General features: G+C 37.0%; 1 protein-coding gene and 1 long non-coding RNA gene across 3 annotated transcripts in view; one reads left to right on the top strand and one right to left on the bottom strand.

Annotated features, from left to right (window-relative positions):
• LOC132538640 (uncharacterized) overlaps nt 1–14,765 on the top strand; it is a 915,711-nt gene that overhangs the window by 665,792 nt on the left and 235,154 nt on the right. The window lies entirely within an intron of this gene.
• Nucleotides 1–14,765, bottom strand: part of STARD13 (StAR related lipid transfer domain containing 13) — a 576,918-nt gene that overhangs the window by 459,568 nt on the left and 102,585 nt on the right. The window contains exon 2 of one of the 2 annotated variants that reach the window (XM_060191639.1): nt 14,020–14,149. The exons of the other annotated variant lie outside the window; for it this stretch is intronic. The gene's annotated coding sequence lies outside the window, so the exon portion shown is untranslated. The remainder of the gene's footprint in view (nt 1–14,019; nt 14,150–14,765) is intronic. 2 annotated transcript variants of the gene reach the window in all.

The raw sequence follows: 14,765 nt of genomic DNA, 5'->3' as shown, positions 1-14,765 counted from the left end.
TGTACACTAAATGTGTGCACTTAATCAGGTGCTCCATTGCCTGGCCTAAGTTTTACTGTTTGCTTTTTTTTTTTAATTAGTGATTTAATAATGATTGACAAGACTGTGGTATAAGAAAGGTACAATTCCATACAATTCCCACCACCAGAGTTGATATCCCCTCCCCTCCATTGGAAGTTTCCCTATTCTTTATCCCTCTGGGAGTAAGGACCAAAGATCTTTATGGGGTGTAGAAGGTGGGAGGTCTGGCTTCTATAATTGTTTCTCTGCTGGACATGGGCATTGACAAGTTTATTTGATAACCCCAGCCTGTTTTTATCTTACCATAGTGGGGCAGGGCCCTGTGGAGATGTGGCTTGAGGAAACATTGGTGAGGTCATCATGTTAGCATCATAATAGCATCTGCAAGTTGGTGGCTGAATAGCATTAATATATAAAACAGAATAATTTGCTTAATAATCAGGAACCTAAAGGTAAGAATATAGCAAATGAAATTTTGGGTCTTCATGTTGGAAGAGCTAGGAAGTCTAATTTAGGTATATTCCAAAGGGCCCATGACTTTATTAATTTTTGACTAAGCCCAACAGCTAACATGCAGGTGGGCTAGGAGTATTATCTGGGAAGATTGTATGAGAGATAAGGATAGTACTACAAAGCTGGATAAGGGCAGAGAAGCTCCCAATTATGGGAAAAGTATATAAATACCACTAACTATAAACACCATAGATCTGACCTAGGATGTATGTCTATTCATATTTAGCATATGAGCCTGTGTAACTTCTGTATCCCTGCTGCTGTAAGCTCACATTCCGTAGTCATGGCTAGGAATATTCTAGGCTGCACTCATTTCAGGACTCGTCTTCCTTCTTGAGTGGCAGAGTATGTTGATCCAGCCTCTTCGGAGAGTGGGGCAATTCCTACCTACCACTGTTGTTCTACATTGAGGGCAAGGTCCTGTAGAGGCCCACAAGAGGTTTATGATGTTGTTCCTGTTGGAGATGACCAGTGATGGTGGAGAGAGAGATCTATTAGTCTAGATCTGGGAGTTGGGCGGTAGCACAGTGGGTTAAACTCATGTGGCGCAAAGCGCAGGGACGAGAGTAAGGATCCCGGTTCCAGCCCCCGGCTCTCCACTTTCGGGGGCAGGCCGGGGGGTGTCACTTCACAAGTGGTGAAGCAGGTCTATCTTTCTCTCCCCCTCTGTCTTCTCCTCCTCTCTCCATTTCTCTCTGTCCTATCCAACAATGACAACATCAATAACAACAATAATAACTACAACAATAAAACAAGGGCAAGAAAAGGGAATAAATAAAAATAAATTTTTTTTTAAAAAAGTTAAAAAAAAAGTCTAGATCCATCATTTCTACATGGGAATCCAAGGATCCAGAATTTTTTTTTGGGGGGGTCATTAGATATAATATAATGTCATCAACAAATAGTGATAGCTTTATCTCCCCTTTTCCAATCTATATGACTTTGATATCTCTTTCTTGCCTACTGCGGTGGCAAGGACCTTGAGTACTGTGTTGAATAACGGTAGAAATAGTGGACATCCTTGTCTGCTTACTGATTTTAGGGGGAAAGTTTTCAGCTTTACCCCACTGAGAATGTTGTTAGCTATGGCCTTGCTAAAAAAGGTCTTTATTGTGTTGAGGAATGGTACTTCTCTTCCCAGTTTCCTGAGGGTCTTTATCATAAATGGGTATTGGATCTTGTCGAATGTTTTTGCGGTGTCAATTGATATGACCATGTGATTTTTGTCTTTCTTTTTTTTATATGATTTATATTGATTGATTTGCTGATCTTGAGCCATCCCTGTTTTCCAGGAATGAGTCCCACTTGGTCTTGGTGAATTATTCTCTTGATATGTTGTTGTATTTGATTTGTCAAGATCTTGTTTAGGATCTTTACATAATGTTCATCAGGGATATAGCTCTATAGTTTTCTTTCCTGATAGAGTCGTTTCCTACTTTAGAGATCATAGAACATGTTTGGTAGTTTTTGCCTGTGTATAATTTTCTGGAATAGTTTGAGGAAAATCAGTGTTAGTTCTTCTTTGAAAGCCTTATAGAATTCCTTAAAGCTATCTGGGCCTGGGTTTTTATTCTTGGAAAGATTTTTGATGACTGGTTTAATTTCTAAACTAGTAACTGGCTTGTTTAAGCTTCTACTACTTGGGTTAAGTTCAGCAGGTGGTATGGTTCTAGAAATGCATCCATCTCTTTCAGGTTGCTCAATTTATTCCCACTGAGATGTTCATAATATTCACATATAATTCTTTCTATCTCCCCATCTTCAGTTTTAATTTCATCTCTCATTACTCATTGTTTAATATTTACATCAATGACCTCCCAGAAACTTCTTCAAGGAAGTTCATCTACGCCGATGACATCTGCTGTGCAACTCAGGCATCAAAGTTCAACATCCTCGAGGAAACACTCACGAAAGACATGTTTCTGATATCTGATTACTGTAAAAAATGGCGACTAATCCCTAGCACTGCAAAAACGGTATCATCTGTTTTCCATCTACACCATGCCTCAGCCTTGCGTGAGCTTAATGTGCAGCTTGACGATACGAGAATCCGGCATGAAGCCCATCCAGTCTATCCTGGCATTACTCTCGATCACACTCTGTCATTTCACGAACATCTCATAAAAACTGCAGCAAAGGTGGGCGCGAGGAATAACATCATTGCAAGACTGGCCAGCTCCTCATGGGGCGCGAGCGCTTCCACACTACGATTATCATCTCTGGCATTATGCTATTCCACTGCAGAATACTGTGCCCCAGTATGGTTCCGTAGCCCCCATGTCCACTTGGTCGATTCCAAATTATATTCCTCCATGAGGATAATTTCTGGAACCATCCATTCCACCCCGGTTCCATGGCTGCCAGTTCTTAGCAACATCGCCCCGCCAGATATTCGTCAGGATGCGGCATCATCTAAGTTCATTTCCCACGTCTATGCTCGACTGGACCTGCCAATCAATATACGCGGATATCTTCACCCACCCTGTCCAACGCTTGACGTCTCGTCACCCAATCTGGTCCCCTATGCCTACACTGAACTTCTCTGTTCCAGTCTCTTGGAAACAGACTTGGCAGTCAGCTGAGGTAAAGAACAAACACCTCACAGACCCCTGCAGGCATCAACCCGGCTTTGACCTAGCACGTTATGATTGGGTCCTCCTCAATCGCTATCGAACAGGCCATGGCCGGTGTGCCGCTGTGTTCCATCGCTGGGGAGCCAGAGACGACCCGAACTGCCCCTGCGGCTACAGACAGACTATGACCCACATAGTCAATGACTGCCACCTCTCCAGATTCAAAGGAGGTCTCGAAACTTTACATCAGGCTCAACCTGACGCTGTTGACTGGCTATGGAAGAAGGGCAAACGCTAGAAGAAGAAGAACTCATTGTTTTTATCATAGTTTTTTTCTTTTTCTTTTTGTGAGTCTAGCCAGTGATTTATCTATTTTAAAGAACCAGTCTTCTGAATCATCTTTCTAGATTCTATTTCATTAATTTCTGCTGATTTTGACTATTTCCTTTCTCCTGCTAACTTCTGGGTTTCTCTGTTGCTCTTTTTCTAGTTGGCTTAGTTGTGATGTTAGGAGTTTACTAGAGATCTTTGCTGTTTATTAATATGAACCTGTATTACTATAAACTTCCTACTGAGCACAGTTTTTGTTGCATACCACAGGGACTGGTAGTTGGTCTTTTAATTTTCATTGTTCTCCAAATAATTTTCAATTTATCTTTTGATTACTTCAGTGACCCAGGTATTATTCCGAAATGTGTTGTTCAATCTCCACAGTTTGCGCGTATTTCTTTCTTTCTTTTTTTTTTGGTTGATTTCTAATTCACCACCTCATGGTCAAAAAATATACTTTTTATTATTTCAGTATTCAATAAATATTTTTCTTTTAACAGTTGTTTCTTTGACTCACACCTGGAAGTGGTGTGCCTCAGCCGTCACCCTCCCAGTTTGGTGCCAGTGGTACCTGATCACATGTGTCTATATTCACCTGTGGTTTGGTGAGTTTCTGAAGAAATCCTAACCTTTTTTTGTTGAGTTTTCAGGTAATTTTCATTACTTTTCCTAGGTGAGTGGGGAAAGTGAAATGTTGTGGCTGCTACTTCACAGTCATGCCTCTAGAAGTCTCTGCTATAAAGTAATCTTTATTTTGATTTTCATAGTCATAATGCTTTTAACAATAATTATCTCCTTGCTTTTTTAAAAAAAATCGTTTGATCAGCACAATGTGTATCCCTAGACACTAAACTTTAGTTTTTACCCTCTTATAATATTTTGTGTCTTTTTTAATGATTCATTTTTACTTAATATGAAAGTGGAAAGAGAATGAGAGACTGGAGTGTCTGTCACTCACCTCTGGCATAATGCAGTAACAAGAATTGAACCTGGAATAGGGGTAGATAGCATAATGATTATGCAAAGAGACTCTCATGTCAGAGGCTGGCTTCAAAATCCCAAGTTCAATCTCCCGCAACAGTATAAGCCAGATCTGAGCGGTGCTCTGGTTTAAAAAAAAAAAAATGAACCTGTAATCTCTGGGACCCCAGACATGCAATTCTGTGTTCTACTTTTTTTTCTTCCAATTTCAGTATCACATTATTGAAGGAATGTGGTTTACAGAATTGTGTAAAATTTTGTCAAAAATATTTCTCCACACCATGGTCACAAGAATATATTTTCATTTTCCCCCAAGGGAAGTGTCAATGCATATCATCTGCCCCCAAGCTGTCATCCTATTCTTTTATTTTTATTTTTTAAAGAGTTTTTAAAAAATATTTATTTATTCCCTTTTGTTGCCCTTGTTTTACTGTGGTAGTTACTATTGTTGTTGTTATTGATATCATCGTTGTTGGATTGGTTGTTGGATAGGACAGAGAGAAATGGAGAGAGAAGGGGAAGACAGAGAGGGGGAGAGAAAGATAGACACCTGCAGACCAGTTTCACCGCTTGTGAAGCGACTCCCCTGAAGGTGGGGAGCTGGGGGCTTGACCCCTCACCCTTATGCTGGTCCTTGCATTTTGGACCACGAGTGCTTAACTGCCTGACTCCTGCCATCATCCTATTCTACCGTAGGGACTTACATTCCCATGTCCCCTTAGAGTTACTCCTTTCCCCCTCTCAATCCCCAAATTCACAGCTTTATCCTAGTCTATTGAGATCTCACCTTGTATTAGCCTGATCTCTTCCCTACTCCAGAAAATACTGCTTTCTCAAGAATATAGGCTATGATAAAATTACAATTTTTTTGTTATACTATAGACATGATAGTATAAATGATACTAATACTATTAATGATATTACTAATGAGAAGTGAAAAGAATGAATTTTTACATGATCTACTTCTCTTCCCCCTTTTTATTTTAATCATTCTATACTATATTATCATCCTCTTACCCTTCATTTAGCATTATTTTTATGAAAAACTATATATATGTATATATAAATTTTTTAAAAGTTTAATTAGTGATTTAAAATTATAAGATATAATTCCACACCTTTCCCACCATCAGAGTTCTGTGTCCCCATTCTCTACATTGGAAACTGCATTATTTCTCCCAAGATCACTGATATAGGTTGATATATATATCCTTTTTTCCTATGGTCCTGCCTTGTTTTCCTTTCTAAGTCATACCTACTACTTCTGAGTGCCCATAATTTTCCCCCCCACTTCTCTATCCAGGTCCTGATGGAATTGGAGTTCAGAGCCCTCCTTAACATTTACCTTAGAAGTAAGAACTATATGTTTAATGCCCGGTAGCTTTTATGCCAGTGTCTCTCATTATCTTAACTTCACTTTCTAGTAGAATCTTCAAAAAGGGCTATTATATTCTTTTTATTCCTATGTACATTTTTCAGGGTATATAATGCTTGGCTTATGTTTCCTTGAGAATCTTAAAGAAATAAGGTAATCTTCTCTGAGTATGAAGTATTGTTATGGAAAATACTGACGACTATTATACTCTTCCCCTCCCAATAGTCAAAAAATATTTATTTTTCTTTAAACTCCAATAATTTTTCTAGAATGTCTTGGTGCTAGTTATTCAGAGTTGATATTCTTAAGTATATGGAGATTGCCAAACTTTTAATTTCAGTAATTTTTCTCCAGTTTTAGTTTTAGCTTTTATTCTGGTCCCTTGATTTAATATCCTTTAGACTTTTGTTTTCAATTTTGAAATCTCTCTTAAGAAATTTTTCTGACTTGAAGTCATAAAAACATTCTAAAATTTTAAATCTTTGATTTTCATGCTTAAGCTCTTAATACTCTTGTGCATGAGTTTTGTGTATACTGTGATGTATACAAAATTCTTTTCATGAACACATAGGAGATAAATGTATGCCATTTTGAATAACAAAAAGGCTGTGGTTCTGAGCAATTGATTATTTTTTATCTCAGAGTTATGAATTCATGTGTTTCATATCAGATGCCTGATTCAGATTTGAGGAATGTAAATGTTTAATAGTGGCCATGTTGGCTTATAAAGGTAGAACAGAGTTATATTAGGAGCCAAATGTACTTATACACACAGCCAGGCCAAGGAAGGACATGTGGTTCTTGTGGAACAGATGCTCACCTTCCAGAGGAAGAGATCAGCCAAGTCACTCAAATGGAATGAGAGATTCCTATGAATGGAAATTGAATCCAGACAAAGAATATGGGTGAGGAAAACTCTTCAGATGCCCATGATTAAGTGTTTGGTGACGTGTGATGTGGTCATAGGAAAAAAAGCCCCATTTTAAAATGCTGTAATTCCAGGCAGAATTTAAAGAGCCTGCTTTAAATATCAGCAAAGCTCCCAAGAATGTTGATTCCAGACAACAGTAGGCAAATAAATCTGGGTCTTACCCAGTTCTTTCAGTTCTGGTCGTCTTGGAGGAAAGCTGTAAGCACATGGTAAGCCCTTAACAAATGCTGACACTGAGTATCTTGGCTTTCAGTGCCTTCAGTCTGAAAGATATTATCTTATAGTTGATCAACTTTCTTTTCTGTAAACTCAAAATTTCTTTTTTAAAAAAAGGACACAATGCATACTTATTTTACATCCATCAGAATAGTAGTTATAATTTGTGGAATTATTATTGATGACTGATAAACAGGTATAAATGAAATTAGAGTTTCAGGATGGGAATGCTTTGAGATAAGCAAAGGAAGTCAATCAGAGCTCCTGACATCACATCATACCTTTTTGTTAATCTAGTAATTTGGCTGTTTTATTTATTTGTCTGTTTGTTTTATACAAGTAAAATGCTCAATTTTGGCTTATGATGGTGTTGGGGATTGAACCTCGGACTTTGGAAATTTGAGCATGAAAGACTTCTTTTTTTGCTAACTCCACCACCCATATTGTTTGTTTGTGTCTTTTTTTGTTTTTATTCTTTTAGTTTCAGATTTCTCATTAACAATAGAATTCTATTTTTAATGCCCTGGAGTTTCCTAGCATAAAAACATTCAAACTTTAAAGATTGGGGAGTTGGACGGTAGGGCAGCTGGTTATGCGCACGTGGTGCAAACCCCAAGGACTGGCAGGATCCCGGTTCCAGCCCCCAGCTCCCCACCTACAGGGGAGTCGCTTCACAAGCGGTGAAGCAGGGTTGAAGGTGTCTATCTTTCTCACCCCTCTCTGTCATCCCCTCCTCTCTCCATTTCTCTCCGTCCTATCCAACAACAATGACATCAGTAACAACAATAACTACAACAATAAAACAACAAGGGTAACAAAAGGGAATAAATAAAATACTAAAAAAAAAAACCTGCTTAAAAAAAAACTTTAAAGATTATATAACCAAAAATAAAAATTAAAAATCACTAACTTTATAGCTCTACTCTTTATCTGAATATTGATATCAATTTAAAAGCAGTATAGGAAGTATCATGAGAGATGGCGCATTGGATTTTCAAGCTTGAGGTCCCGGGGAGACAAGCACTGGTGCACCCTGTCGAGTACACACATTACCATGCACAAGGAAATGGGTTCAAGCCTCTACTCCTCATCTGCTGGGGAGATGCTTCAAGAGTGGTGAAGCAAATCTGCAGGTCTCTGTCTGTCTTGTCGATTTTCCCCTCCCTTCTCAGTTTCTCTCTATTATATCATATAAAATAGAAAAGAAGGAAAGGGGGACGGAAGGAAAGAAGGAAGGAAGGGGTCCTAAGTTCAAGTCCTAGTACAGTATGTTCCAGAGTGATACACTGGTGTTCTCTCCCTTTCCCTTCCACTCTCCCTTTCTCTAGAAATAAATATTTTAAAAGAAATTTAAAAAGAAGTGTAGAAGAAACGACTTAATTATAATGGTGTTTCAATTCTGATATTTTAAAAGAAGTTAGGATAAGTTCATGAAATTAATTTTGAGCTATAATAATTGTAAATAAATACATTTAAGTAAAAGATACCTCGTATTTTAGTTTTACTACAGAAAGCCAAAGCTATCAATTAAGTATATAACTTTTTATTAGTAATTAAAAAATAAAATTTCAAGAAGCAGGTAGAAACTATCAATTTACTATTTTGATTTTAAAGTGACTTAATTATAGTTATTAAAGGAATGAAAGGGGGCGGGTGGTGGCACACCTGGTTGAGTGCACAATGCGCAATGTTACAATGAGCAAGGACCCAGGTTTGAGCCCCCGGTCCCAACTGCAGGAGGAAAGCTTTGTGAGGGATAAAGAGTAGGGAAGCTTCCAATGGAGGGGATGGGACACAGAATTCTGGTGGTGGGAACTGTGTGGAGTTGTACCCCTGTTATCTTATAATCTTGTTAATCATTATTAAATCCCTAATAAAAAATCATAAGGGGGGAAGAGATAGCATAATGGTTATGCAAAGAGACTCTCATGCATGAGGCTTCAAAGTCACAAGTTCAATCCCCCGCACCACCATAAGCCAGAGCTGAGCAATGCTCTGGGGAAAAAAATCATAATAAATAAATAAAATGAAGGAAAAAATAAAATGAAAAAAAAACAACTAATAAAATGAATCAGCCTCACAAATAATTAATTTAATGGAATTTTCTAATTATGGGAGTAGTTTCTACTGGTTCTGAGAAAGTTACAAAATAACTATATTCACATTTACTGCATAACAAATGCCCCCTTGGCTGAGTAAGAATTAGGTAGGCATTAAAGATGGGCATGAAAATAAATGTGATAAAAATGAAAACAAGTTTTGTATTCAAGGAACTTAAAAGTGTGACTGAGCTAGAATAATCAAGGCAGAAATAAATGGAAAAATCTGGCATGTGTTTTCTTTAATGAGTAGTCAACTGTTAAAAGAAACTAGCACTCTTTCATGAGAAGGCCATGCATTCAAAACACTGAGAACTTCCTTGTGATAACAGGTAACTGTTCACCTTTCAATCCTTAACTAGTGAGTCTAGTTGTTATGATAGAGCAGAGCTAAGGTTTCATTTTGCATTTAGACTTCTAATTGAAACTGCCTTGTTAACACTGTTATATTGGTTCGCGAGTAACAAAATTCTGTTGGAAGTTACTTAGATTAGAGCTGTTTTATATTAAATTTTATTCCAAGTTAAACCTCATCAAATTTTATTCTAGGTTATTCTTTTGTAGTATATTTTACTCTAGATTACAAACAAACAGACTTCAGAATTCATTAAAAAACAATGAGAACAGAACTCCAGTTTTATACTTGAACACACCAGGTCATAGCATTGTTTAAAACAGTTCTGACCATGATTTTCAATACAATGGAAAAGCAGTGGCTACCAGAGGCAAGAAATTGTTTCATTGTTTTATCTAAGTACATTAGTACAGTGCTCAGTATTTAATAGGGGCTCAGTCAGTAAATATTTACTCAATAAAACAAACTGTGATAAGCAGAAATCTGGAAATATTGTGGGTTCTGAATACTGCTGCCATGTGAACAAGTTATGACTGCCTTGTCCTCCTGAAAGTAAAAATGTCCTTCTATAGAAATAATTCTGTACACAATAATAGACACTTTATGCACTGTCATTTTAAAAATCCAGCAATCATCCTGGAAAGGTGACATCTTGTTTTTCAAATGAGGGAAACAAGCTTAGAAAACTTACATAGCTTGCTTAATTGCTCATACAAGAAGTGGGTGATCTTGGGTTAAATTCTGACCTGTCTGTCTTTCTGTATGGAACACTGATAAACCTTTGAGCAATATTTTATGTAGTTAGTTACCACTAGAAGTTTCTATAAGTAATCAAATCCCTGTTATAGCATAAATAAGAAGTTAATACAACTTCACATTCCAATTCTGACCCTTGTAACTTTTTGTTAAATAAGGTATATTAACAATCTTTTAGTAAATCTTTTCTAGTCTAGAAATCGTTCTCTCTTTACAAAGTGATTTTGTATAATTCTGATATACATTATGTGTTAAATATTTGCTTCACTCAGTAAAAAAGTCAAATCCCTTCTGAACCTGGGGAGCATGTCTATATTTTTAAACTGATATCTATAAAATAATAAAAACAAAGGGGTGCATTCCTTTCTGCCTGTCTGGAACATATACATATAATATAAGAGTTCCAAAGGTGAAGATTAAATTTACGGCTATTACCATAGTAATGTTTGGTTTACTCTGATGTTTGGGGACAAGAAGCGGTGATACTCATATAGATAAAGAATACTACTTTTATTAACATCACCAAGATTCTCAGAGTAAGAAGGACTTTCACTACTGCCAATAACAGGTTTTTAAAAATGAATTTAGGGACTAGTAAAATAGTACATCTGCTTTGTCATACATATGACATAGGTTTGAGTCTAATTATTAAAGTTTTTGATATTTATTTATTTATTTTCCCTTTTGTTGCCCTTGTTGTTTCTTTATTGTTGTTACAGTTATTATTGTTGTCATTGTAAGATAGGACAGAGAGAAATAAAGAGAGAGGAAGGAAAGACAGAGAGGGGAAGAGAAAGACAGACACCTGCAGACCTGCTTCACGACTTGTGAAGTGACTCCCCTGCAGGTGGGGAGCCTGGGGCTCCAACCCGGATCCTTATGCTGGTCCTTGTGTTTGGCGCCACGTGTGCTTAACCTGCTGCGCTACTGCCCAACTCACCTGAGTCTAATTCTTGAGGAAGTTTCAGTGTTGTGGCATCTTTCTCTCTGTCTCTGTTTCTCTGTTCCTATCTGCAAAGGACAGCCAGGAGTGCTAAAACCCCAGAAATGATAACATTACATATATATACATATATGGAGAGAGAGAGAGAATGCAAGATATCAGAATAATGCTCAGCTCTGGTTTAGAATGAAGCCAGTGGATTGATCTTGAGGCATCTGTGCCTTCCAGCATGAAAGTCCTATGCACAAACCATTAGATCTTTTTTTTTTTTTTTTAAGATCACACCAATCCTTTTAACTGTGAAGAACTAGAAAAGCTGGGTAAACATTATAAAAAGAGATCTTTTTGATGGTATTTTGAAAGGACCAGATGCTAGAGAGATACAGATGACTCAACTCTCTCTCTCTCTCCTTCTCTCTCTCTCTATATATATATATATTCCCTTTTGTTGCCCTTGTTTTTTATTGTTGTAATTATTATTGTTGTTGTTGTTGATGTCGTTGTTGTTGGATAGGACAGCGAGAGATGGGAAAGACAGATAGGGGGAGAGAAAGATAGACACCTGCAGACCTGCTTCACCGTCTGTGAAGCGACTCCCATACAGGTGGGGAGCCGGGGGCTCTAACTGGGATCCTTACTTGTGCTTGGTGCCACGTGTGCTTAACCCACTGCGCTACCGCCAGATTCCCCATACTCAACTCTTATTTTTCCCCTTGAGTCATCTGGCAATTTGAAAATGGTTTTAGTATCTGAATAGAGATCTTGAAAGTTGTAGCTAAGAAATGCAGAAGCAAAGAATGACAATCAGGAGGTTCATGGTTTTGAGAAAGGAAAAACCTGAATTTAGAGATAACCAAGCAGAAATGACATTGGAAAATACATCACCTTTTCAAGAAGGAAACAAAGAGGGCCACTTTAGGAGTAAGGATGAATTTAGAATAGACCAATTGGATATAACTGGCTGAAAATCATGTGGCTTAACGAGCTCTGTCTCTGGTCTAGCTTCCAAAAAGAAACTAAAGTAGAATCCTCTACGGAAATTTTAAAAAGGCCCTCAAACCACCACCTTTCTCTCACCCCCAAATAAAAAAACTGTCTTTATTTCATTAAGAATTTCTGGGCATACCAGGAAATAGAATTAGGAAAAAAAGACAGTAGAAAAAAGACCTATAGATGATTTCAACACTGAAAAGAGGGAGTACAGATTTCAGAGATGTAGAACCTAAAATATTAGAACCATATGAAAAATCTAGAATTGAAAAATACAATGACTCAGCAAACTGAAAACTTAGTTTTAAAAATATATTTGTAATCAAACATGAACTATTTAGGAATAACTTCAACAATACATGTGCAAGACCAGTACACTAAAAATTAAAAGATTAGTGGTCTGGGAGGTGGCGCAGTAGATAAAGCATTGGACTCTCAAGCATGAGGTCCTAAGTTCAATCCCCAGCAGCACATGTACCAAAATTATGTCTGGTTCTTACTCTCTCTCCTATCTTTCTCATTAATAAATAAAATATTTTTAAAAATTAAGACTAAAAAAATGGAGATTCACCAGTATGAAAAATTAGAATAGTCAGTATTGCTATTAATTCTCCCAAAACTAACAACAGTCAAGAGAATCAGAATCAGAATCCTAACATGCTTTCAGATGTCAATTCTAAAATTTAAATAAAAGTGCAATGGACTTAGAAGAATCAAAACAATTCTGAGGAAAAAAATTCAGATAAGCTAGCATAAATATAAACAGATTATCAGTGAAATAGAATGGAAATATAGAGAAATCAAATAATTTTTGACAAAAGTGTCAATGTAAATCAATGAAGGATAATCATCTCACAAATACTACTAGAGTAAGTGATTCTATTTTGGTAAATGTGACTGTCTACTCATTACAATATGAAACAAAATTTAATTTATTATAGATATTAAGAAAGATAGTAAGATAATTTTATTTACAACTTTATGCTGCAGAATTTTTGATACTAAAAAATGAAGACTGGTTCGTGGTGCACCTGGTTAAATGCACAAATTACCATATGTAAGAACCCAAGTTCAAGCCCCTGGTCCCGCAGGCAGAAAGCTTGATGAGTGGTAAGTAAGGCTTCAGGATCCAGTCTCAGTCTCTCTCTTTCCTCTACCCTCTTCTCTCTCAGTCTCTCTCTGATAAAAAGACTAGATTGGGCAATAACTCACTCAGGAAATCATTGTCTTAGCATGCACCAGGTGCTGGTTTGAATCTTGCACCTCATGGTAGCATAAAATCATCTGGTAAAGATCCTAGAGTAGTGGAACAGTGCTCTGATATCTCTCCCCCTATCTATCTATCTGATATCTCTCCCCCTATCTATCTATCTAGATATCTATCTATATAAAGTAAAAGAAATTAAAAAGTCAGGATAGAAGGAATAGAATCATGTATTTACCATTATCACTTTTACCACCACCACCAACACGCACATACACAGACCAAAAACTGGTTAAATAGTAAGTGTTAAAATATTAACACATTTTTTAATTTAAAATAAGTATTTACAAAAAGAAGGGGAAATTGAGAGGTGTTACTCAAAGGGTATAAAGACTGCTAAACAAAATAAATACCTACAGATCTCCTTACAGAATATTACCTTTACTTAGCAATACTGAACTTCATACTTAAAATTTTTTTAAAAGATAGTTGTTACACTTATTATAAAATAAGTAGTTGTTATGAGGAATGGTGGAGGAAACTTTTGGAGATAATGAATATGGTGAAGTTATGCACTTGAGTTTATTGCCAAAGTTCTCTAACTATAATCAGCCTTTCCAATATCAATCTTATATCAATAAAGAAAATAAAGTCATGCACATACATAAATAATTCCTAAAATTCAATAATAAAAAAATCAATTAAAAAATGGAAGGCCAGGAGATAGCTCACCAATAAAGTACACACTCTACCATGCTGTGGAACCAGGTTTGAGCCCCCAATACCACATGGGAGCACCATCCATAGCACCAGAAGCCTCGTGAACAGTGGAGCAGTATTGGAATGTCACTCTTTTCTCTATCTGAAATAAAAGAAAAAAAAAAGAGTCTTTTGGGAGTGGAGTATTACACAGGCATGGAGTCCCACAACCAAAATAACAAATAAATATTAAAATGAGCAAAGTTTAAATGTACTTTATAGAAATGAAATAACACATAACCACCCATTGAAGTGATTGAAGACCAACAATACCAAATGTTGACATTTGATTGAAAGACCCATCCTCTTAAACTACAGTGAAGATGATAAAAAAATGTGAGTGGTACTTCTGAGGCAGAGCTATGGCAACCTAGTCTTAAAAAGCTGACACTCCCCCTAAAACAAATATTACAACAAACAACTCAGTGAATTTTGTCAGTGAACATCTGAGATTTCTGGTAAAAAAAAAAGGAACATTACTATCTGGAGGTTGGTGACTGCACGTGGACAGAGGAGGAGGGCAGGAGGGAGAGAAGAAACAGGGCATTGCCTCACCAGTGGGTGCCTTATCTGCAAGCATTTGAAATCCATGAAGTGAGTTTAAAGGACCAGCACAAAACCACTCAGCTACTGATACTGATAGTGATGGGACTGCTGTTTAGAGCTGTAGAAACCATGGGTCCCTGAGTAAAACCTAGGCAATGATTTGGTAGACTCAG

Source organism: Erinaceus europaeus, chromosome 5 (assembly GCF_950295315.1).
Source record: "Erinaceus europaeus chromosome 5, mEriEur2.1, whole genome shotgun sequence".
Taxonomy (NCBI): Eukaryota; Metazoa; Chordata; class Mammalia; order Eulipotyphla; family Erinaceidae; genus Erinaceus; species Erinaceus europaeus.
Note: the sequence above shows the minus strand (reverse complement) of the source record. Positions and strands in the feature narration are given on the sequence as shown.